The 20866-nt window shown below is 48.1% G+C and overlaps 1 long non-coding RNA gene across 2 annotated transcripts in view; it reads left to right on the top strand.

The window, feature by feature from the left end:
* Positions 1–20866, top strand: part of LOC144339565 (uncharacterized) — a 110356-nt gene that overhangs the window by 31939 nt on the left and 57551 nt on the right. Inside the window, exons 3-5 of one of the 2 annotated variants that reach the window (XR_013414732.1) lie at positions 9152–9274; positions 13601–13718; positions 15763–16912. This is a non-coding gene — a long non-coding RNA (uncharacterized LOC144339565). Of the gene's footprint in view, positions 1–9151; positions 9275–13600; positions 13719–15762; positions 16913–20866 lie in introns of those variants that run through there. The other variant, XR_013414733.1, reaches the window with a different exon arrangement.

Here is a 20866-nt window from a genome sequence, read left to right as displayed (position 1 = left end):
AGTCTCAGACACTGAGTAGGCTCTGAGGGGTCTCGCCGGGAAGACTTGCACAGTCGGCCCCCAGGATGGAGTGGGGCTGCAGCGGGTCTTGCAGGAGCTGGAAGTGGCGGTGAGTGTCTCGCAAGCGGGACCTTTCAAGTGGGCCCAGCAGGATGCATCTGTGGAAATGGTGCCACCTAACGCAGGGCTGCGGCCAGCAGGACCTGAAAGGCTACAGCGGGCTGTGTTTCTGCTCTCTCTCGAGTCTCTGCACGGTTTTCCTTGGTTTTTGTCTGTTTGGAGGACGCTTCCCCCTTTCTTGCGCTTACCTAGCCTTCTGAGCTTCTTTGTTGAGTATGACAAAGCCCTGAGAAGGCATTTTTATCGCATCATTGTGTTATCCTGGTGGCTGGATAAATGACCTGCAAATGTGGGTGACTCAGTAGCTCTGAGGGTGTTCAATATGCAAGACAGAGGTGGGAAGGAAATGTTCAGGCAGGCATCAGAGGATCTGTTCTCTGCTTTACACTGGGGCCCTGGTTTGCTGACAGTCTTCACACTCGATCCAAAATGGGGATAACGAAGTCTCACGGATTCGGCTTCAGCTGAGAGCTGCCTCCAGCACAGTCTTGTGTGAGTAACAGTTTCTATGTTTGGTGCGAAGGGCGGGCGTCAGTCAGTTGATCTTATTTGTGGTGGTGCTTATGGTGGGTTTTCCGTAAGGAATGTAGACTTTATTAGCTTTGGCAAGGGAATCCTGAGTGATAAATTGGAAGAATGTCTCAGGAAATTCTGGAACCTGCAGTGAATCTGGAATCTGTATGAAATTGAGATTTGGATTCTCACGATTTCCTAATGCTACCCCGAAACCCAGTAGTTGAGACAGTCGTAGAGCTTCAGTTGTGCTGCCCCGGTTCCCCATTTTAAAAGGAACACGTTGCTTTCCTCTAGAATGTTCTGAGCTCTGAGTGCTGCCGGCAGAGTGACCAGCTCTCTGCATCAGAGGGGAAGCCAGGGCTGTGTTCACGGCGTCGCGGCAGCCGGGAGCTGACCCTGGACCTCAGGCACGTGTGATGCTGACCATTTTCTGTAAACTCCAAGGGTGTAGTGGTCTCCTTGGCCCTTTACAGTCTTCTGAAGCTTTTGATGTGTCTGCACTTTGTAGATTTTTCAGAAGTAGACAGCCTTTTCCCACATCCTTGGGCTGAGTTTCGTCAGAGGCTGGTGTGTGGGAAGCACCACACCCACATTCTGACAGGGAAGACTCTGGTGCCCAACTGAGGTCAGAGTGGAAATTTGTTCTTCCCTCCAGTCTGGTCCAGCTGCTCCCTGCTTGGCCAGAAGAAAATCATGCTTATTCAAGTCGTAGGCAAACCCCCGAAGTCAAACATTTGTCTTTTTTCTTTAATATGCCCATTTAGTTTATATGGAATGATAGCTAGAGAAATGCCTTTTAGGGGAAAATTAATTTCCTTAATTACAGAGAACTTTTTGGATAAAAATCAGGAGGCTATTTTGTAATAAGATCTAGTTAAATACTACAGTGGAAAGCTCCTTATATTTGATCTTACACTTGGGCCCTGTGTGCGTGTCCGCATGCTCGTGCTCATGACGCCAGGCGCAGATGTGAACTACAGGCACAGTACATACTTTCTGGTTGCTTCTTTGAACGTCTTATTGCTTGACCTCTCCGACTCAAATGTTGAGTTATGTTGATTCTGTTCAGAATGTTTATCCCTCCGTCTAGGGTCCAGTCGTCTTTCAGGGAGGAACCGTCTTCCTCATCTCTGTCTCCTACAGTATTGTATATTTAATAGTCAAATATTTATAGGTTACATGGGTGACTGATCTGTTCATTAGGAGGAAAACAATGCCAATTTTCACATCATTATAATGGGCTTGTTAAATGATTGTTAGTATAATGAAGTTTCCATGGCAAAAGAGGCTTTGCAGATGTGAGTGTAACGGACAGTGAGATGGGAGAGGACCCTGGGTTGTCCAGGTGGGTCCAGTGTCTTCACATGTGCCTTTTGAGAAGGCAGTACGAGGCTCTGCCTCAGAGGAGGAGACCTGAGGACGAGATAGAGGCCAGAGGGCTGTGGGGGTGAGGGCGAGTGTGGGGCAGGGGCAGGGTCCGGAGGGGTGCAGGGCTGAGGCCGGGGCAGTGGTAGGAGGGGTGTGGGTCTGTGAGTCAAGCTGCATGGTGGCTTCTATGAATTGGGAGACTCCAGGCAGGAATACAAGCTACTGACCCCTTGACTTCAGCCCTGGGACTCCTGACTTCCAGGGCTGAGAGGAGGTTTGCATTTGTGGTAATTTGTTGCAGCAGCAATAGGAAGCTAATGCATTGTATCTGTTCTTCACCTCCAAACCTTTGAAAAGTGACCCTGTTGTATCGGCCTTTTGTGTGCCCTAAATTCTAATGAGATGGTTTGTAGGAAATAATGGACACAAACGATGGCAGAACACAAAGTTGGACAGAAGCAGTGTCTTCTGTGGTTCTGTAGTTTGGGTCTGGGAAGTTAGATTTCGGTCAGAGTGTGTGGTCTTGTTCAGCGTATACCTGGAGTACTTGTTCAGAGCTCCTGGGGGAGTGGTCTTTAACACTGTTAGGATTAAAACTCCAAGCACATCAGGGCCAGAGTTCCTGAGTCAGTGTTAGGCGACCTTTGAATAAGAGTTGGCATGTAGAGTCTGCCCACTTTACTAGTATGAAGCAGCAAAATCTTTTTTTTTTTTTTATTTTTTGAGATGGAGTCTCGTTCTGTCACCCAGACTGGAGTACAGTGGCGAGGCCTCGGCTCACTGCAACCTCCGCCGCCTGTGCTCAAGTGAGTCTCCTGCTTCAGCCTCCAAATTGCATGATTTATTTTCCTGTTTTATATGCTTAGTATGTGAAAACTCTGCAAACATTATTAATACAAATGACATGCCAGAACTTAGGAGAATCTGGTATTTTCCCATGCAAATTAGTAGTGATGTGGAATTCCTGGGCTGATTTGGTTTTATAAGACATGGGGCAGATTCTTTGCCTTATTTCTGTGGAACTAACAATTGTTAATCACCCAGCACTCTTACCTCCCCCAACAGCTCAGGTGAGGGGGGTGTTACCCCCACTGTCGTGATGAGAGGCAGGAGACTGAGGCTTAGATGAGCAGGTGACACATTACTGTCCAGCCCCACCCACCCTGTAGTTTCCTGCCATGGCTCAGCTGTCTTCCTGCAAGAAAGGACAGACACCCTGGTGCTGGGTAGAATTCCTTGTGAACCCCTTTCCATCCTCCAGGGAGTTCTTGCTTTAGAGTGGTGGCTCATGGGGAGTCCTCTGGCCCACTGAGAAAGTGACTCATGTTGTGACATTACTGTCTCTGTCCGGCTGCTGTCGATTGGGTGATTTGTAAAGAGACATTTATTGCTCACAGCTCTGGAAGCTGGAAAGTCCAAGGTCAAGGCAGTCCAAGGTCAAGGCACCTGCACATCTGGTGCCCCAGGGCCTGTGGCTCACAGACGGCAGCATCTCAACAGGTGTTGCGTGACAGCGGTCGTCTCATCAGAACTCACATGGTGGAGGAGCAGGAGGGCTCCTCTAGGCCTCCCAACAAGGACACCAACCCCAGTCCTGAGAGCAGGACTTCCCAAAGGCCCCACCTCTTAATGTATCCCATCGGAGATGGTTTCAGCATGAGGTTTTGGGGACATTCAGGCCAGAGCCATTGCTCTGCTGTGGTGTTAGGGCTGCATGGCGTCATTACTGCAGCAGAGCCACAGCTTCTTATCTGCATTTGCTGCAGGAGGAAGACGCAGGTGCCTGTGTAAGTTGGGGTTCGGTGCAAGAAGTGGAGACTCTGGGAATCTTAGCAGGAGGAACTTAAGGGCTTTGAGAACTGACACCTTAGGACTGTAGTTTTCTTCAGACTGTAAAAACCTTGGTGTGTGACAATACTGAACATTGCCTGAGCCCTGTGATCCTGTAAAACAGTGATTGTTAAGACATTCCCCCTCCCCACAACTGCGCCCCCACTTTTACTGCAAGAAGCCCCTTCCCATGTGGCTTAGGCTGACTGGTGGGATGACCATTTACCGAGGACAAGACCAGATACAGGCCTTCAAACCCCACTTCTCAGCCTTATAAGTGATTAGCTAAACTGCCTGTTCCCACTGATCAATCACTTCCCACCTTGAAATGGTTCTTCGTGGTGCAGTTGCGACTAGGGGCGTGGACTTGTCTTTGACTGTCGCCTTCCACAGAGGACAGTTAGGGTGGGCAGGAAAGAATTCTCTGCTACAGGTCTGCATTCCTGGCTGTTTCCAGAAGTGGGAATTCTGGTGCCGTGGAGTCTGCGAATGGATTTCTAGTGTCCTAGCTTCAGGTGGAGTTGAAATTGAGTGAGGCAACCCACCACACCCATCTGGAGCCAGGAACTAGAGCCATTTTTAAAGTGGCAGTTTCTCCATAAGATTACCCAAAAAATGCGCTCAGCACGTTTCTTTCTTTCTCATATGCATTTGGCCATCTAAAATGGGAATGGTGGTTTTTTTGAAGCATGGATGTAGTTTTAAAATTTGAGTATTGTAAACCTTAATGTAGCTTCTTAAAATGTTTGCCTGATTATCTGGAGATTTACTAAACCTTTGGAGTGGTAATAATGAGTTGATCTATATGACTTTGCTTTCTATGATGCAATGAAAGTACTCTAATTAAAACCTCTGCAGTTGGGTCAGCAGGCGATTGGCCAAAATAAATTCTGCTTTTTGGGTTTCTTTAACCAAACAAGGGAGTAGAGTGTAGGCTGAAGTGGCAAATTCATTTCAGAGCACGCCAGAGCCCTCAATGATTCAGCAGCCTTCTCAGGTGAACGTGTAACGTGTCGTGAGTCTTGGCAAGCCTGGCTCCTGATGTGTGCACGTGACACCACAGAGCCACACCTAGGAAGATGTGGTTTCTGTAACAAGCTTTGGAAAACCAAAGTTCAACTAAATTATCCAACTTTGTTACAGAAAAAGCTTAGACCAGATGGCCAAAGACCTGATTGTTTCATGGTTGAGACATGGTTATAAAATTGCCCTTACTTGGTGCCAATCAGTGTTGGTCCACAGTGATACTCCTCCAACCTCACTGAATAGTTTGGAGACTGATATGAGACTGTGAAAATCTCCTTAAGGTGAAAAGGGCTCTGGGGCACCCGGGAATATCCGCACATCCGTGGCCATTCCCCTATAAGGTGGAGAGGACGGCTGGGTCACGCGGGAGCATCAGCACACCCGTGGCCATCCTCTTTAAGACGGAAAGGGCTGCTGGGGTGCCCCGTAATATCTGCACACCCGTGGCCATTGTGGCTGTCCCCCTTTCTGCTCAGTCACCTCTGTGTTCCCGCATTCAGGCTTTGGGACACTCATGAACAGCTCATCCCCTGGGCTGGTGAGGAAGGAGTGGGAGGTTGTTCTGAGGCTCTGTCACTGTCTGCCCTGTCATGAGCTGGGCAAGGCAGTGGCAGTGACCCTGGAGGAGTCTGGTCAGTGAGGGCTCCGGCAGGAAGTGCTGAGGGTTGAGGTGACTCTGCCAGTCGTAACCAAATGTCTTCCCTCTTATTTCCATGATTCCTTCTAGTTCTGCACCTTGCACTGCAGAGTCTCTGTGTGTCTATAAATACACATGAGTTACGATACAGGTGTCTCTTTCCCCTCTGTCTGGGGCTGGGCCCAGGGAGTGAAGTGCAAGACCCCCTTACTGCTGGATGCCCACCAGCACGAGGCACTGCCTGCCCTGCTAATGAATGCCTTCAGCAAGTCCTGGAAGCCTCCTTCTGAGCACCTGGCCTGTTAACGGTGTGTAGTCCCACCCTGAGCAGAGACTGGGGAGGCGGCGGCAGCACTGCCCCCATGGTGCATCCTTGGTGCATGGAGGAAAGTGTGTTCATGCTTAAAACACAGCCCATCCTCTCAAAAGCAAGGTGACAACCACATTTACTTCTGGAATCTTAAAAAAGGGCCCGTCTCTTTGAGAGAAGAATGTGCCATGTATGTGTGTACCTCCTTTGTTGTTTTTGAGACAGTTTCCCTCTGTCACCCAGGCTGGAGTGCGTGGTGCGATCTCACTGCAAGCTCCGCCTCCCGGGTTCATGCCATTCTCCAGCCTCAGCCTCCCGAGTAGCTGGGACTACAGGCACCCGCCACCACGCCTGACTAATTGTTTGTATTTTTAGTAGAGACGGGGTTTCACCGTGTTAGCCAGGATGGTCTCGGTTTCCTGACCTCGTGATCTGCCCACCTCGGCCTCCCAAAGTGCTGAGATTATAGGTGTGAGCCACCGCGCCGGGCCGTATGTGTGTACCTCTTTACAAGTCTTGCCCAACCTTTGCATTGAAAAATTATGGAAAAACTTAAGGATGTAACTGACAAGAACTTTATAGGTTTCTCCAAGTAAAAATTTGGAAAAGTTAAGTGAACCCATAATGTGTTTTATTTCTATGAGTCCCACACTTGGATTTTTAAATGTGGGCAAAACATCTGTATGTTCTTCAGCCTGATTTCCGTGGAATCGTGAATGAAACGTGCTGAAGTTGCCGTGCGGATTTTGTTATGTGGCGGTGACAAGTGGGGCTGGTCATTAAACAACTGGAGGGATCCCTGTCCTTTCTATGCTTCTTTTGGACACTAGGCACGTGCTTGGGTGTTTTCTGTGTGTGTGGACAAGATGAGAACAGAATTTCCAGATTCACACGGTGGTATCTTCTCCCTTTTCTGTTAAAACGTGTCTTCTGCTGCTTCTACATAGACCAAGTGTTTCTTTCTCTTGCCTGTCTACATAAACGCTATTTAACAAAAACCGTATTGTAGACATGTGAAGCTGAATTCCACATGATCAAGCAGATAGAGATGACTGAGTATACTGTTTTGTGGAAGGAAGGTTTAAAATGATTTTTAGCTTTTTCCCTGAAATAGGGAATACTTTTAACTTTTTCCTTGAGATAGGGAATAATGAAATGGGAAAATAATTAAATTTTCCCATGTAATTGTTAGATTATATTTAATTATTAGATTATTCATGTATTGCAAGGGAAAAAGGAACTAGATCACCCCATGTACCCAACTGAAAATTTAAAGGGTATGGGCGAATTCATTTGAACTCCTTTAATTTGTTTTTGTTTGTTTGTTTTTGACAGTCTCACTCTGTTTCTCAGGCTGGGTGCAGTAGTACAATGACAGCTCACTGCAACCCCAACGTTCTAGGCTCAAGTGATTCTCCTGCCTCAGCCTCCCCAACTGCTGGGATTTACAGGCGTTAACCACCACACACAGCTTATCACCTCTTGGAGACTAGCTTTGAGTTTGGGCATTCACTGAACTATATTTTGGTTAATTCTCAAAGTTTGTCACTGTTTATCTTTAATTTGCTAAAAATCTACATGTATTGTAAAATGCGTTACATTTCCTTAGCATTCACGGATTCCCTGTTAGTGGGGCAGAGACACAGAAGGGCAGAAGGCGTTCGGACATCATCAGGGTTGCAGTTGAGTCCTTGCCCCGAACACACTGGAGCTCTGGGCTCTGTGGCCCCACGGGGGTCCTCTGTCCACCGAGGGGGCCGGGTTACCTGGAAGGTCCCTCCAGCCTCTGCAATTTTGCCCTTTTCAGGTTAACATCTCATCGTTGTCCTGGACAGCACTGCCTTTCGTTCACTGATCCACGAGTGAACAGCTGGTCAGTGGCCAGTGCTGCTTCCTTCAGCTGGGAGGTGGTAATGTGATAACACTTCCGTGGAATTTGGTTCTTGGTATATTAAGGGTTCAGTTGTATGTTTATTTTTAATCTGCACCTCTGAATTGGTCTTTTGATTGCAAAGAGATTGCTTACTGGATTTGTTTCTGAATATTTGGTGGATAACAGGAGAACCTTGCTTATCTGTGTGTTCATTTAATGTGTTTTTGCCAGACATTTAAATGGGTGTGTTAGCCCTCAGCCCACTTTCTGTGTGTGGTGGTGTCATTGAAATCATTTATGTGAAGTCTCTCCTCTTTTAAGGCCAGAGGATGTGGGGTGGTGTCTCCCTAAACTAGGGGGAAATGGCATTGTTCTGCCCTCCTCCCTGGGAACGCTGGTGTTTCCAGGTCTCTGAACTTGGCTCCCACACTGGGAGAGTGGCTGTGGCTTCTGGAGCCCGTTTTGTGCGGGACTGACTCCTTCACTTGCTTTATTCCCCATCGTCTTTGCTGCTTTAGGACGCAGGGATGAGGGAGTTGGGCCCGGGGGCCTTGCCTGTGCCTGAAGGGCCCGATGCAGAAAACTCCTGGTGGGAAGGATGTTCCTTGAGGGCAGCTTTTGGAGTGTTTTCCTACTTTTAACTGAGAAGCAGCTATTCACATGGTTCTATTCTGCTGGTGTGTTTCAAAATAATTGGTGTAGAGTTGCGAAGATGTCCGAGACACCCATGATCCACTCCCGGCAAGTGCCAGGCATTGTGCTCAGATGCCTTCAGACCACATTCACATGCCAAAGATTCTTGCTTGGTTATTCTCAAACTTATGAGAATCTAAAACGCGAGCCACGGTATGGATTTTCTCTTGAGCCCCCATGACTTTGCCTTGTATTTTGGGCATGAATGACTTCATCAAGGGGAAAGAATTTGAGGAAGGAGCCTCTGAGGCTAGGAGGGGGTGGGAAGGGGCGGGGGGGGGGAAGAGGAGGGAAAAGGAGCTATAGAGGGAGGAGCCAGGCTGGGGCTGGGGCATCTCCCCATGATGCTCCCCTACCCCTGGCGCGAGGCCCCAGGGACTGACTGATTTTCCCACAGGAAATGTGTATGATTGCGTGTCTGTTTTGTGGGCTTGCCATTTGGATTGAGGGGAATGTCTGTGTTGTGATTCCTTATTGATTCGAAGGTTGGAAAGGTTTGTGCTCAATACAGGGGTCTCTTGGTGCGATGGGAAAATGTGATCGCAGCGGCCTTCGGGGTGGGGAGAGCCCTCGAGGCCCTCAGTGGTGGCCGGTGTCAGCCTTCGCTTCCCTGGGTGAGCTGCCCTCAGGGTGGGAAGGGAGGTCCTCGGTGGTGGCCGCTGTTGGCCTTCGCCTCCCTGGGTGAGGGCTGCTCCATCCCCGGCTCTCCGACTCCTTGCCTGGCACCTTCCTCGTTGGAGGCCGTGATCCATCAACTTTGTCCACGCGTGTCTTGCAGACTAATGCTGACTGGAGGTTCAGGAGTGGTCAGAAGAGGCCAGAGGAGGCCCTCGTGATGCGAAGCTAAACGTTTAATGATGGCGCTGTTGAGTGCATGAGCCGCGTCAGCCCAAGAGTCTGGGTAAGAGGGAACCGCGGGGTGGAGGGAAGACTGGACAGATGGGTGCTTTCCTCGGCCCCTGGGAGCACGGCCAGGTCCACGCTCAGACCTCCTGGTTTCTCCCATATTTCCATCAATAGCAAGGGAAGGACTCGGGGCAGAAGTAGTTCAAGGGCCTCTAAAGACTTATGTAATTGTTAATAGGCCTACTTTTATGCTTTCTTATGTATTAAGAGCAAATCATGATACAAACTCATTTCTGTTTGAAGAAATCTTTACTGCTCTCATTTTTGTGGCAAGCAACATTGATTCTTTGCTTAGTGAGCGTTAGTGCCCTCCTGCCCAGTGCTGCTGCCTGGCGTGTCCTCGCACACACCTCTGTCCATTGGTCTCCGTTCACCTTTCCGCCTAGAATTGTAGGAGGGGCGCTGGGATCTTAGCGCTAGAAAGAAATTCTGAAGACCACTTTTAGGGGCGGCTTTTAGTCAGGGCTTCCAGAGAGACAGCCAGCCGGGTGTGCGTGTGTCTCCAGGGCGAGGCTTGCTGCAGGGGCTACAGAGTCCAAGAAGCCCCAGGACCCACAGGCTGCAAGCTAGAGTCCTGGGAGGGTGTGGCTTGAAGACTTGAGAAGCGGAGGGTGCAGATCCCACCGGGGTCTGAGGAGCTGAGACCCAGAAGCACGGGCTGCAGAAGACAGATGTCACTGGCCCATCAGCCAGACAGGTGGAGTGAACCCAGTTTTCCCCGCCTTGCTGTTTTACTCGGGCCCTGGGTGGATAGGGTGGTGCCCCCCACACCGGCGAGGATGGGTCTCCACTCAGTCCAGAGGCAAACATGCATCTCACACAGAAATAATGCAGAACCAGCCATCTGGGCACCCCGGGCACGCTCAGGTTGATGCACAAAACCAATGCCGCGCGTGGCCCTGACATCTGCGTGTTCGCATCACTCCACACACATTGCTCAGTCATCGCCTCGGTGAGTTTGTAAGCTCGTTGTGTGGTTCTGGGGCTTTTTGTCCTTGGTGATGACAGGCTCCCCACTGCCCCAGCTCAAGTATGGAAGGTGATGGCACCAACGGCTCCTTGTTTCTCAGACACTTGAGTGGGTGCTCTGTGCAGCCAGTTTCACCTGCAGCGGCATCTGTTCCCTATGCCGATTCCATTCGGAGTATGTGCCTCCCTTCTGTTGAGGGTGCAGCCTTCTTTCAGGGAAGAACTGTGTCCTGTTCGCCTATATCGCCTGTGGTGTATCTCATGGCTGAATAAGTAGCTATAGGATACCTCGGTGGCTGAATGATAGGTTCATTGGAAGGAAAACTTTATATATTTTTTTCTTTTTGGGATGGAGTTTCACACTCAACGCCCAGGCTGACGTGCAATGGCACGATCTTGGCTCATTGCAAACTCTCCCTCCCGGGTTCAAGTGATTCTCCTCCCTCAGCCTCCCAAGTAACTGGGGCTACAGGCTTCCGCCACCATGCCTGGCTAATTTTCGTATTTTCGTTAGAGAAGGGGTTTCACCATGTTGGCCAGGCTGGTCTTAAACTCTTGACCTCAGGTGATGCACCCACCTCGGCCACCCAAAGTGCTGGGATTACGGCCATGAGCCCCTGCACCCAGGAACTTAATACCGTTTTTTTTTTTCCTTTAAATCGTAATGGGCTTGTTAAGTGCTTACATTTTTTTTTAAAATTTATTATTATTATACTTTAAGTTCTAGGGTACATGTGCATAACATGCAGGTTTGTTACATATGTATACTTGTGCCTTGTTGGTGTGCTGCACCCATCAACTCGTCAGCACCCATCAACTCGTCATTTACATCAGGTATAACTCCCAATGCAATCCCTCCCCCCTCCCCCCCCCCATGATAGGCCCCGGTGTGTGATGTTCCCCTTCCCGAGTCCAAGTGATCTCATTGTTCAGTTCCCACCTATGAGTGAGAACATGCGGTGTTTGGTTTTCTCTTCTTGTGATAGTTTGCTAAGAAGGATGGTTTCCAGCTGCATCCATGTCCCTACAAAGGACACAAACTCATCCTTTTTGATGGCTGCATAGTATTCCATGGTGTATATGTGCCACATTTTCTTAATCCAGTCTGTCACTGATGGACATTTGGGTTGATTCCAAGTCTTTGCTATTGTGAATAGTGCCACAATAAACATACGTGTGCATGTGTCTTTATAGCAGCATAATTTATAATCCTTTGGGTATATACCCAGTAATGGGATGGCTGGGTCATATGGTACATCTAGTTCTAGATCCTTGAGGAATCGCCATACTGTTTTCCATAATGGTTGAACTAGTTTACAATCCCACCAACAGTGTAAAAGTGTTCCTATTTCTCCACATCCTCTCCAGCACCTGTTGTTTCCTGACTTTTTAATGATCGCCATTCTAACTGGTGTGAGATGGTATCTCATTGTGGTTTTGATTTGCATTTTTCTGATGGCCAGTGATGATGAGCATTTTTTCATGTGTCTGTTGGCTGTATGAATGTCTTCTTTTGAGAAATGTCTGTTCATATCCTTTGCCCACTTTTTGATGGGGTTGTTTGTTTTTTCTTGTAAATTTGTTTGAGTTCTTTGTAGGTTCTGGATATTAGCCCTTTGTCAGATGAGTAGATTGCAAAAATTTTCTCCCATTCTGTAGGTTGCCTGTTCACTCTGATGGTAGTTTCTTTTGCTGTGCAGAAGCTCTTTAGTTTAATGAGATCCCATTTGTCAATTTTGGCTTTTGCTGCCGTTGCTTTTGGTGTTTTAGACATGAAGTCTTTGCCCATGCCTATGTCCCGAATGGTACTACCTAGGTTTTCCTCTAGGATTTTTATGGTATTAGGTCTAACATTTAAGTCTCTAATCCATCTTGAATTAATTTTCGTATGAAAAAACTGCTTTAAAGTTCATATGGAACCAAAAAAGAGCCCGCATCTCCAAGACAATCCTAAGTCAAAAGAACAAAGCTGGAGGCATCACGCTACCTGACTTCAAACTATACTACAAGGCTACAGTAACCAAAACAGCATGGTACTGGTACCAAAACAGAGATATAGACCAATGGAACAGAACAGAGTCCTCAGAAATAATACCACACATCTACAGCCATCTGATCTTTGACAAACCTGAGAGAAACAAGAAATGGGGAAAGGATTCCCTATTTAATAAATGGTGCTGGGAAAATTGGCTAGCCATAAGTAGAAAGCTGAAACTGGATCCTTTCCTTACTCCTTATACGAAAATTAAATGCTTACGTTAATGTTTATTTTTAAAAATGTTATCTGTGACCTTTCAGCTTTTCATAGCACTTCTCGTGTGAATATTTTAAAAAGGCCCTTTAGTCGTGGGGGAGAAGGGTTATCCCTTTCAGCAGAGGGAGATGGAAGAACAGGCCCTGGTGGGTCTGAGCACAGGCAGTCACCCCAGCCTTGGTGCTTGCTTAGGTCTGTTCTCCTTTCACCGTAGCCGCATCCACTCTCATTGTCAGCTTAAAAATAAGCTTTTTCCTCTTTCTAATCGGAACAGTTAGTTTGTTAACCATCACATTAAGGTATCGAGAATGATGGCTTTCAGGCCTCAGATATGACACAAGTAATAAATGCAGCTGACCCTGAACAACATGGGTTTTGAGCTTCGAAGGATCACTTATGTTAATTTTTTTTCCAACCAAACCCTTACTGAAAAAACCTGGCTTTGTGGAGGGCCGACGTTTCCTACATGTGGTTCCATAGGGTGGCCGTGGGGTCCTGTGGATACGTAGATTTGGGTAAACTCGGGGCATGTTCTGGAATCCATGTCCCTGTGTATACAGAGGGACAATTGCAGCTTTTTAGAAGTTTGTGTCCTGCCTTGTCCTAAAAAGGTTCCAAGGTGGATGCAAAATTATTTCATTCCTTTGGTTTTCTTGGTGGGATATTGATGTTTATTCTTCAGTGTCTAAAATCCTGTGTGAACAGAGTTACTGCTTCAGGAACAAAGCCAGTCTGGAAACACATATTGAGATATCCACCTTTTCTTCGTGGTTTCACAAAAGGCCATGATCATATTTTATTCAGTTGAACTGTAGGAAACTGCCAATATTTGCTGTTTTTGGCCTACAAAATGGCAAGTTTGTACGATATTAAAAACAAAGGCTTCCTGGATGGGGAAAATAGGAATCGGTAAGAACCTGAAGTTCTCTGTCATGGCCTCTGAGTCACAGGTAAATAAACCTGCGTGAGGGGGAGTTGACTGTACAGTATTTTCCTTCTGTTTTGATACTGTCAGAAAAAGGTCAGTTCCAATGTGTTGGGTCCCTTTGCCTCAGCTTTGCTGCAGAAGGGACTTGCCATTATACCTCTTGTTCCCAGTGCCCAGGAGGCTGATGCCACATAGAAGACCTGCAGGTCGGTGGATGTGAAACAGGCATCGGACACGCTGTGCACCTTGGGACGCATCTGAGAAGTGTGTGCTTGCAGCAGATCTGAGGTGAGGGCGTGTTCCATCTCCTCTCCCTTCTCTGGCTTTGCAGGCCTTTGAAGTTGGTCCTGGAAAGTGAAATTAGTTAATGCTGATTTAAGCTCCAGGTCAAAGCCTGGGGGCCGAAGAGACCCGCCCTTCACTAGGGGTGTGAAGCATTGGGCCCTCCCATCAGGAGGCAGCAGGGACTCGAGAAAGCCCCACATGCCCTCCAGTTCCCTTACGTTGAAATTTTTTGTACTCGGCCATGCCGGGTCATTTTGGGAGGTGAGTAGGGGATTCACATGGGGGTGTGCAGTATTCTTAGGTGTCAGGTGCGAGAGTTGAATTTGTAGAAGCTGTGCAGATAGGAAAGGGCCTGGCAGGGAGTGCTGTTTACACGGAGCCGATTTAACGCGAGGTCTGTGCTCTGCCTGGGTCCGTGCCTGACTGCTGTCTCCCAGTCTGCAACAGGACGTTGACGTGACTTGGCGCCATCGTCCCACTCTGTGTAGATGTCTGAGGATCTGTGCGCAGCTGCTCTGTGAGAATGCGTTGTGATAATGAACTGAGAAACAGTGAACAAACCCTGAATTGGTTAGCACTGGTTCCACGGCCACTTCTGCCGTGGTTGGAGTCATTCATAATAAAGTGTGCTGGACTCCTATGCAGAGCTCTGAATTTCAGAGGCCCTTCAACTTGGCAGCTAACCAGCTGCTTCCTTCAGAAGACATTTGAGTCCCCTTTACCTGCCAGGGTGACCCTGGGAGTTTGAAGATGAGTGAGACAAGCCCTCCGTGTCTTGTGGATTTTACTGTCCAGTGGGGAGACAGATGTGGATGGTGAAGGAGGCCCTATCAGAGGTCATCGCATGTCAGTTTTATTTCTTCAGCACTTGCTGTGTTCAGGCAGTGCCCCGGGCCATGTGCAGAGCATCTGTGGACCCTGCCCTTGGCATCCCAGGCACAGCTAGCATCTGCGCCATCTTCATACTTAGCCTGAGTTTTGAGGAAGTTACCGAGGACGGCTTCTGCCTCTGCTGGAGAGAGTTGGAAGTCAGGGCAGCCCTCCACAAGGAGATGATCGCCAGCTGATTCCTCAAGAAAGAGAGGTGGTCCCCACATGGGTAGAGCAGGGCAGCATGCACAGACCTGGGTGTGGGTCTGGGGCATGTGCATCTGAGTGGGGTCTGCTGGGAGACAGCAGGGGTGAGGTGTGAAGGCAGTTGGAATTTACAGGATAAATTATCACTAAGGCGATGCCTGGAAAACATAAAATGAGGACTCTCTGGGGTAAACGTGGACTTAGGGTGACCCTGGGCGTGGGTGTTTTCAGGCTCTGAAGGCAGAGATTTAGGAAATTGGGGCAGAGCTGAGCCCCAGACGAGGATGAAGACCACCCTTGGGATGTTGAATGAGACAGGGGTGGAAACCCAGTGAATGTCATGGGGGGTCAGTCCAGCAGGAAGGCAGCAGAGGAGACCGGTGTCCTCAAAGGCCCCTTGGGCCTGCCTCTCAAAGTGCTGGGATGACAGGCATGAGCCACTGCTCCCTGCTGATACTTTTAAAATTTCTAAGCTACTCTCTCTCATACCCACTCCCGTATTTTTTTTAAAAAAACCAGGTTTATGGCTATATTTTTTCCAAGGGAACCAAACAGTTACCTGTTTGAAGTACAAATAACACCGTGTTTAAAAACCGAAAATGCCACTTTGCATAGAAGTTTCCAAATACCCAGTTGGTTTGAGCCTTGCATTGCAGTGTCACTACCTGCTCTTAAATTTCTACACGATGTATAGATAGCGAGACAGGGACGGCTCGTACATCTTCAGGTTTCAATTCTACTACCTTGGGCTATATTTTCATTTATTTTGGCACAACTGTGGGTGTGGCAAGCAATGCCAGGGTATTTATTTTGAAGCGTGTCCAATAACAGTTGGGAAGATTTTCACATTTTTAGAATTTTCATAGTAATAGTTATAATTTACAAAGAATTTAAAATTGTGTAGTCATTATTTTGCTTTTTTCTAGATGTGCCCCGAAACAGGGTTGCTAACTATCATTCTACATCACAGGATTAATAACAGTACCCTTTTGGAGCAGATGCCTGTAATCAAGGAATTCTGCCTAGTCAGTTCACTTTAAGCGTGTTTAAAAGGTTTTCTTTATCCTAGTTGGCACCTGTGGCTATAGTTTGTTTTCACTGCTGAAGAATATTCCACGATGGAAGCCGTAATTCATCTGTTTTTCATATCGGTGGACATTTGGATTATTTTGGGAGGGTGTGTATGTCTATTCAGCCTTCATTTTTTTCAGGATTTTTTGTAGAAGATAATGTAACAGTGTAACATCCTCTGCTAGGGAACCAACACGAACCCTGATTACAGCCACACTGACTCTCACACAGACTCTCAGGCCTTGTTACCAACACACAGAACCATTTTCTTAAGTTGAAACACAGTAGCAGAACCTGAAGCCATGTGAACGGTTCCTCCGATCTTACACTTGGAATTCACTTTTTATTACTATGTCTGCTAATTAGGAAGCATATCAATTATACAGAAATCTGAGAATGTAAAATTATACGTTTATAACAGAAAAAAACTTATTTAATAACCCAGAACACATGGCTATGTTTTTCCCTCATGCCCCACCACTGTTTTCTTTGCTTGAAATGGGAAATGACACTTGAATGCGGTTTTCTAGCGACTGTTAGCCTGGCATAGTTCTTCAGAGACAGAGGATGTAAAGCACATGGAGAATTTCTGTTTGTGGAATGTGATTTCCCGGTCGCCTCATTCAGGCTGCCGCCGCCTTCCCCTCTGGCCGCCTGCATCGTGGGACGTCTGAGAAGGTCCCTGTTTCATCCTCTGGAAATTCTGAAAAGGAAGGAGAGGAGGGTGTGCAGGGTGTGGTGCATTTGTGTTGGTCTTCCAGCTTTTATTTGGAGTCTCCGCTACCTTGGTTCCTGCCTTTATGTCCCTAGCTCGTGGCTTCATCCTTGTGTCTAACTCACAGGCAGACAGATGGAAAGGGAAGTTGTATTCAGCCAACAGCTTGATCTTATTCTCAAGGCTTAAATCGACTGGGTATTTGGAGACTTCTGTGCAAATGGGCATTTTTGGTTTTTAAACACCGTGTCTTATTTGTACTTGAAATGGGGTAACTGGTTCTCTTGGAAAAAATATAGGCATAAAGCTGGTTCTTAAAAAAAAAAAAAAAAAAGGGAGTGGGTGTGAGAGAGTGGCTTAGAAATTACACCAGTAATGGTCGGGAGTGGTGGCTTATGCCTATAATTCCAGCACTTTGAGAGAAGGAGACAGGTGGATCCCCTGAGGTTAGGAGTTCGAGACCAGACTGGTGAACATGGTGAAACCCCGTCTGTACTGAAAATATGAAAATTAGCCGGGCATGGTGGCAGGCACCTGTAATCCCAGCTACTTGGGAGGCTGAGGCAGGAGAATCACTTGTACCCGGGAGGCAGAGGTTGCAGGGAGCCAAGATTGCACCACTGCACTCCACCCTGGGCGACAGAGCAGAAACTCCATCTCAAAATAGAAAAAAACCAAAAAACTAAACAAAACAAAAACCCGGTAATGAAAACCTGATTGCATCATCTGTGATGGAGATGGCGGATTATTTCATTTTTAGTGACAGGATGAATTGGATATGTTTGCAGTATTGATTTGACAAGGGAAATGGTGAGAACCAAATGTGCCGCCCAGCTTGGGCCTCGCCCTTGGCAGAAGACCGTGGCGGGCAACAGACTGGAGACTCGGAGACCGAGGGGAGAATTCTCACGCCTTGACGCTGGTGCAGTGTGTGCTTCTGGACTCCTGCTGGAGGGAGCTGCCCCTTTGCCTTGCAGGCTTTGGTGCAGTGGAGACCTTAGGACCTGCCCCTCCTGGCACACCTGTGGGTGTGGCGAGCAGTGCCAGGGCTGAGGCACAGGTGCTGAGCCCGGAACGTGGGACGGGAGAGGCTGCACACGCTGGCAGGCGTCTGCTCCAGCAGCCGGGGGTTTCCGCAAGGGGGCGGGGCGTTGGTTTTCCTCCTTGAATTTGGGTGGAGAGGGTGTCCTGGGGTGCTGTGTCTGCACTTGTGTTGCTCTGAGGTCAAGTTGTGGCCCCGAGTCCCCGTCCCTCTGCAAAGTGAGGGTTTGCCCATTCTCAGGTCAGATTTCCCTTGGGTCCGGGTCTCTAGGAGTGGGGCGCATTCCAAGGGGGCGTGAGCACGGTGGACGCGCGTGGGCCTCTTCCTCTCCCCTCAGCTCCTGGGCTGTGTGTGAAGAGCTGCCCAGCGGAATCACCCTTCTGCCTGGTGTTTCATTCACCAGAAATCGTTCTCACTGTGGACTCTTGAGTCAAATGTAATCCAGGAATGGAACGTGCCTTTGCTAGATGCCACACACAGCATCAGGAGCTTAGTTGGGGATTATATGATCTTACCCCACACCTTAAAAGTAAAGACTGTAGTTGTCAGGCGTCTGAGCCCAAGCCAAGCCATCGCGTCCCCTGTAACTTGCACGTATATATGCCCAGATGGCCTGAAGTAACTGAAGAATCACAAAAGTGCAAATGCCCTGCCTGGACTTAACTGATAACATTCTACCAGAAATAAGTGAAAATGGCCAGTCCTTGCCTTAAGCGATGATTTTGTGTGTGTGTGTGAAATTCCTTTTCCAGGCTCATCCTGGCTCAAAAAGCTCCCCCACTGAGCACCTTGTGACCCCCACTCCTGCCCGCCAGAGAACAACCCCCATTTGACTGTAATATTCCTTTACCTAACCAAATCCTGTAAAACGGCCCCACACTTAGCTCCCTTCGCTGACTCTTTGGACTCAGCCCGCCTGCACCCAGGTGAAATAAACAGCCATGTTGCGCTCACAAACCCTGTTTGGTGGTCTCTTCACATGGATGTGCATGACAATAGTTAAGGGGATATTGAAGTCTTTGGCAGCTCCAAGAGCTTTTTCAGTTTGTGTCGGGCCATTGTAGGCAGAAGGAAATACTTGCTTAGAGACTCTTACAGAAATGTTCGGTGCAGTGCCATTAACTCGTGGAATAAATGTGTAACTTTCCATGGCAGACCTCTGGAAAGAGATGCTCTTTGAGTGCACCCTGGCCTGCTCGCTACAAGAATTGGCCGTGTCACCCCGCTTTCCGTGGGTCTGCAGGTGTGCGTGGTCCATTGCCCTGCACTGTGGCCATGGAAGGGAAGATGATCTGGAATGCTGGCGACAGTTATCGGTGCGTGTTGATGTGTGCTGCTTTCTACAGGGGAGAACATTTCTGTTTAATAAACATCTCATCTCGATGATGACTGCAAGATATTTGAGTCTCATTCAATAGTGTTTCTGGGTTCCTTCTGTTTTTATCTGCTTTCTAGCACTAGGCAAGTGAAGACATGGAAAGTAAAAACCCATGGAACTTGTAGAGACATGGTGTTGTGGAGGAGCAGACTGTAGCCTCTGGCTCTGTTTAAAGATTGTAGTAAACCTCTTACCTGGCACGGTCAGGGTGTAAATTATCTTGTTTAATCGAAATGTGTATGAGTCAAAGCTGGCGCCTGCATTGTTGATGAAATACCAGATTTTAAGGGAACATGTCAATGTGCTGTAAGATACCAACAAAGTTCCTCACTGAGGTTTGGCGCGGGTTCGGAGCAGCTGGGCCTTAGGTCACCAGGGTCGTCTCTGGGAGCAGATGCTCAGTGTGGGCATTAGTCACTTAGCCTTTCCAGAGCCGAGGAGCAGCTCTCTGTGGTGGTTTTTGGAACCTGTATTTTGAGTCAGTTTGTCCCACTTGACTCGAAGTTGCCGCGCGATTTCAGACCTTTGCCTCCACCGTGCGCTCGTTTTCTTGTCCCCTGATAACTGCCTCGGTTGCCCCGGCCTGACATTTGAGCCTCGTCGTTCATGGACACAGGTTCCGTGGTGGGGCAAAGGCCGCGACTCTGGCTTGCACAGTTCTGTGACTCTCACCATGGCTTATCACATCACTCCCGGGATCTCCCGTTTAGAGGAAGAGTGTCCCTTTCCTGCAGGCCCTGTGTGGTGTGGAAACCACCCCTACCTACCTTTCTCCTGTTTGAACTGTACCGTGAAGCTATTTCTGTTCTAGTCAACCGTCAGAATTTAAGGAACAGTGATTTATGTAACTTATCACACGCTTCTGAGCAATTCTTTATGAATTTCATTCTGTTGTGAAATTATTGCAGTTTTCATGGCTATGCTGGTCTCATGTTGTGGCCCTTGAAATGAATTCCCTTCCCCATTGTGTGTTAAGGTTGTGCCTGGGAGCTGTTGAGGCCTCACCTCTGCTTAGGGCAGTGGCTTTGCTCTCCTGACAACAGGAAGAATCTTATTTAGAGCACTTCTAATGTAGTTTTTGCTTCCAGACAGAGTTACTTTTTTTCACAGAGACAGCCACTAAAGTCATAAATTATGCTCAGGATGCACACACACGGGTCAGCTGACAGAGTGGAGTCCAGAACAGATCCAAAGATGCAAAAGCAGTTCAGTGGAATTTGAGTCTTTTCAACAAATGGTGCTGGAATTATGGGACAGCCGTATGCAAAAGAGTGAAAACAGGGAGAAATTCCTGTATGAAAATTAAGGTGGATCATAGCCCTGAATGTAAAATACCAAACTACAAAACCTGCAGAACAAAGGGAAATTGTGGAGACCTAGGGTGAGAGCTCTTAGCCATACCATGATCCATAATCAAGGAAGAAAAAAGTAGGTAAGACTCATCAAAATTAAACTTCTAATATAAAAGACACCCCTAGGGAATTGAAGAGACACATTTTCGATAGATGGGGAGAAGATGTCTACGAACCATGCAGCCGGCAAAGGACTCGTATCCAGAATGCACAGGACTCCCACGGCTCATGACAGAGAACAAACCACCTGACTTAAAAGCGGAAGAGACCTGAACAGATGCTTCGCTGAGAAGGACGGGAGGATGGCCCGAAAGCATCTGAAATGACCTTCAGCGTGACTGGTTGCACCGAGATGTGCACTGAAGCCGCAGTGTATTTGTTCACACCCCTGCTGGAGCGCCTGACTAAGGTCTTCCGACAGCCCCAGGTGCTGGTGAGGACCGGCAGTCGGGACTCCTGTGCGATGCTGGGGTTCAGCACGGTGCAGACAGCTTGGCGGTTTCTTACAAAACTGAA

This window comes from Macaca mulatta, chromosome 3, assembly GCF_049350105.2.
Source record: "Macaca mulatta isolate MMU2019108-1 chromosome 3, T2T-MMU8v2.0, whole genome shotgun sequence".
Classification (NCBI taxonomy): Eukaryota; Metazoa; Chordata; class Mammalia; order Primates; family Cercopithecidae; genus Macaca; species Macaca mulatta.
This window is presented reverse-complemented; position numbering and strand designations above follow the sequence as displayed.